Source organism: Lygodium microphyllum, chromosome 4 (assembly GCF_053477565.2).
Source record: "Lygodium microphyllum isolate KBCC chromosome 4, Lygodium_microphyllum_v1.1.10, whole genome shotgun sequence".
Lineage (NCBI taxonomy): Eukaryota > Viridiplantae > Streptophyta > Polypodiopsida > Schizaeales > Lygodiaceae > Lygodium > Lygodium microphyllum.
In genome coordinates this window covers 54,394,090-54,398,345 of record NC_141138.1, presented here as the reverse complement: position 1 = coordinate 54,398,345, position 4,256 = coordinate 54,394,090, and the positions used below count along the sequence as shown (strand labels likewise).

General features: G+C 41.2%; 1 long non-coding RNA gene across 2 annotated transcripts in view; it reads right to left on the bottom strand.

Moving 5' to 3' along the window:
• Nucleotides 1-1,492, bottom strand: part of LOC148037051 (uncharacterized) — a 68,401-nt gene extending 66,909 nt beyond the window's left edge. For both annotated transcript variants that reach the window (XR_015690774.1, XR_015690773.1), the window contains exons 1-2: nucleotides 1,370-1,492; nucleotides 1,071-1,269 (exon numbers count right to left, since the gene is read on the bottom strand). This is a non-coding gene — a long non-coding RNA (uncharacterized LOC148037051). The remainder of the gene's footprint in view (nucleotides 1-1,070; nucleotides 1,270-1,369) is intronic.
• Nucleotides 1,493-4,256: the final 2,764 nt, after the last annotated feature.

The window sequence follows — 4,256 nt, the reverse complement described above, 5'->3', positions numbered from 1 at the left end:
CTATATCTAGATATGTCTTTGGCAGCACTAGATATATTCTCCATAGTGCACATCGTCTAGCAATACATCACATGCAGTATCAAAATGCTTACATGCTTTGTATTGCCGCTAGTCAAACCCTTGTTTGGCCTATTTGTGTTAACAGCTGCAACAGATTTGCTAGTTAGTTGTGAACCTTTGAAAAGGTTTCACATAAGATGTAACCTTGAACGGCACCACAGGTAAGTAATTTAGGCGGCTGTGAATGAGCCAAATTCAGGACTCAGCCAGTCCCTGACATCTAAGGATATCATCCTACTCACTGTAAAGAGATTGCTACGTACAGCTTGGACTCTAGGACCATGGGACATGAGATGGTCCTGCAATTAGCAACGCGGGCAAGTCTGAGGTATGCATCTCTTGTATGCCCTGCAGAAGACGGAAAATGAAGCCTCCAGATATGTCTAATGATTAACGGATCAGCGCATAGCTCATATCTGCTTGATCCCATTTGTTTTGAATTAAAGGTTCTTTAATGGATCAGCGCACAGCTCATGCCTGCTTTAGTGCGATTTTGTAATGTACTAAATTTAGACTGCAAAGATAAGCTATGGAGATTTGAGCACGAACATCTAACAAAAATCAAGCAGCCAAACGCCTTGAATTAGAGGCAGCAATCCGAGGGTACACTTGCTCTCCTTTCTTGAACCTTGAAGCACACAAGACATGGATCCCGTTTAAGGAAGTATCTTGCCGTCTTCTCAGTAAATTCTTGCATGAAATGTACATAAATCTTGACGCCTAAGTTACCGAAATACACGTATAACATGCATCTTGCCGTCTGATAAGTTTGATTTCCTGGATAAAGCCAATAGAGAGAAGCCTGAATCCCCCTGTGTCCTTTAGTCTTCTGAGATAAATCCTGAATGATCGACGGTCAAGAGAAATATAATGACTATTGGCACTCTTTAAACTGTTGTTCGGACCTATTTGGAAATGCATGCATCAACCAACAGCAAAAGTGGCCCATGTCCGATCAGGAACCAGTGTTTGTCATGAAGGCCAAACAGTGTGCAGAGAGAAAAGATTACTTGGCCGATGGTTGTGCCGCTGTATGGCAAGGAGAACGCCATGGATGGATGAGTGTTGAGTATCGTCGCGCGAAACGAATTAAAGGAAGAAGAAGAAAAAGAAGAACGACGAAGTGATCACGGACTCAACACAGCCCCGTTTTGCCTTGCTATTCATTACGTTCTTTAGTTTAGAACAAGTTGATGTAATCAGAAGGACCTGCCACGCCAAGAGTGGAGGGCCAAGCAAAAGGGTTTAAGAAGGTGGAAGGAATCATCTAGAAGTTTATGCGAGGATAATAACTACATAGAAAATCTACCTTCCTTAGTGCGTCGCTGCTTCAGGCGAAGGGGGCAGCACTGCAAAACATGATTAACCTTCCATCGCCTTGTGTGAATAGTGAGGCCAGAGGCACAATGTGCTACAAGAAGGTAAAGATAGGTTTTTTCTTAGTGCCAAGGCTCTTCCGCGGGGGAGGGGTCAATAGAAAAAGGGTGGGTCCGTCGGAAAGAGGAGGGAAGTCTCAGCCATTTAGGGGATGCCACATCAAAAGCATGCCCCTTTGATATATCTTTGCTGCCGTTCATCTGAACCCACTCTTAGAATCATCGTGCAAGATACTTACGGACTCTCCTGTCTTTTTATGCAACACCATGAGTGCATATTGATATTATAATGTCTCATCTCATCTTGCATGAGAGACAATTTTCATGGTTTTTTAATATACTATAATATTGTGATGTGTAATGAGAGACATTTTCATGGTGGCTTACTGTCTTATCTTGTGGCTTTGGCCTAAAAAGCTTCAACATCATTAAGGCACTTAGAATCATCATGACATATACTTATGGATTCTCCTGTCTTTTAATACAACAACAACATGAGTGCATATTGTTATTATCATGTTGCATCTCATCTTGCATGAGAGACAATTTTCATGGCTTTTTAATATACTATAATATTGTGATGTGTAATGAGAGACATTTTCATGGTGCCACACTATCTCGTCTTGTGGCTTTGGCCCAAAAAGCTTCAACAAATTTTGAGGTATTGTTATTTTGACAATAGATGTGCATGGAGATGATGGATGAAGCATGCATGCTTTTGGAAAAATGCATGTACTAATTCCAATTCCATCATCAACAAATTTTTTATTGAGGATAATAAAGTTTCTCTAATTCCATCTCCCAACCATGGAAAACAAAGCTTGATATTTAGATGTTAAAGTCATATTTTGAAAAAACATGTGGGGTTATTATACACGCATATGGGTTTATGTCAGTTTTATGTTTAGGCAAAGTATGGATGTGATAATCCGGATTTCCCTTATAACCTACGAAATGCATTTACCATGTGGACACACAAATTTCTCATATTAATCTTTTTTCCTCTATGTTGACTCCAAACTCTTTTTTATTCCAAATTTTTTTCAATTGAAACATTAAGAAAACTAGAGCCCTCTTAAAGTCCCAAAAACTAAAATGCCTAGTGCTTCAAGAGAGCAAAGGGTGCACTTTGTGCAATGTGCCAAGTCTTCACGTTGTCTTCAATGAGGTTTTTATGCTTGTTAAACGTATAGTGTTGGAAAGAGAGTGCCCTTTGCACCCTAAATTGAACTTTGCACCATAAGTCTTCCTTACACATACATGTTCCATAATAAGCATCCTTCTATTTTGGTGTGCCTACATGGTAAATTGTGCTTTATAGAAATCCAACTCTACACTTCTCAAAATCCTATCTATATGAGATAGTATGAACTTCATGATGCACAAAGAGAGAAAGAAAGCATATGTCCTCTTTCCATTACCCTCCTAATCAGTAGAAAGAGGCTACACACACACATTTCTTGAGTAGTGTGGAGACAACTTGCATTTTCCACTTTCTTGTTAGATATGATCAATGCCCCACCCTCATTAGGTGCTACCAATGATCCATGGTGCTCAAAGTTGTAAGGCCCCCATTATGAGGAGAAGCCAAATGTGAGCCCGGATATTGGTTGAGTCCTGACTTGTATATCGGATGAGGTCTATGTGACTGGATGACAAAAAGGTGACCGTTGTGGGTCTAATCTTTGGGTTAGACGGAGTGGTTAAGCTGGTAGCAACTTGAGGCGCATTGCATCGAGTTGCGGGGTAAGGGAGTTAAAAGGGGCCCGGGGGTCCGGGGGCAACGCGCCCGGCCCGATGGTAAAGGGAATATTCCCTGGAATATTCCCTGGCCGACTAGTGGAGGCTCATATGGTAGGTCGGTCAGCAGGCCGACCTAACGACCTTCGCGGGCTATAAAAGATAAACCCCTTCACAACCATCCATCATTCATCTTTCACCCAGTCAGAGTTGTTGTTCCAGCTAGCCTTAAGCTCTTCACCTATCTTCTGTCTAGATCGCCATCTAAGCTTCACACAGTGGAAGCGCACGGGTGGACAAAGCCATCTTTGTATCAGTTGTTTGAAGCTAAAGAATTTACTGATTTCCTCTTTTCTGTTGTGTACTTTCTATCTCTATCTCAGATTCTATTCACTGCGCCGTGTAATATTTTACATTTCTGTCCTCCAACATAGAGAGACATATATGCTTTTGTATGCATACTTTTGAATTTGGTTGTGAGGGGGGTATGTTGTTAGGATGCCATCATGCCAAGGGAGGACTTAGCATGCAACTTTGGATATGGTCGTTGCCAGTCCAATGCCAAAAATAGCATCTCTCTTTCTCTCCTATATCTCTCACATGTAGCTCCATGAGGTTGAGGAGCGACGATCCTACACATAGTACAATGCCTCTTACAATCGATGATGATGATGATGATAGCATGTTATCGGTGATGGTGATGATCGATTGCTAGATGCAAGGACTACAAATGACATGTCTATTGTCCTTGATCGATTGTTGGATGCAAAGACTTCAAAAGTCACAACTTTTCATACCATCCTCAACTTTTGATGCATACATTGAACTAGTGGTAGAAATTATGTGGCTCCATCTTCCCCATTTCCTGCTTCTTTGTATGCCTCCTCCCTCTCCACCCTTTGCTTGATGCTTGACAGTTGTTGATGCACCATTCCAATGGAGAGAGTGTTATAGAATCTGAGATACACGCTCGACTTTCTTATATACTTAAAATATATATGGAAAATATTATCTTGGCACAGAGGGAGAATAGAAGAGTGAAAAGAAATATGTAGAAAGAGAGGTAGAGAAATTGGCAAC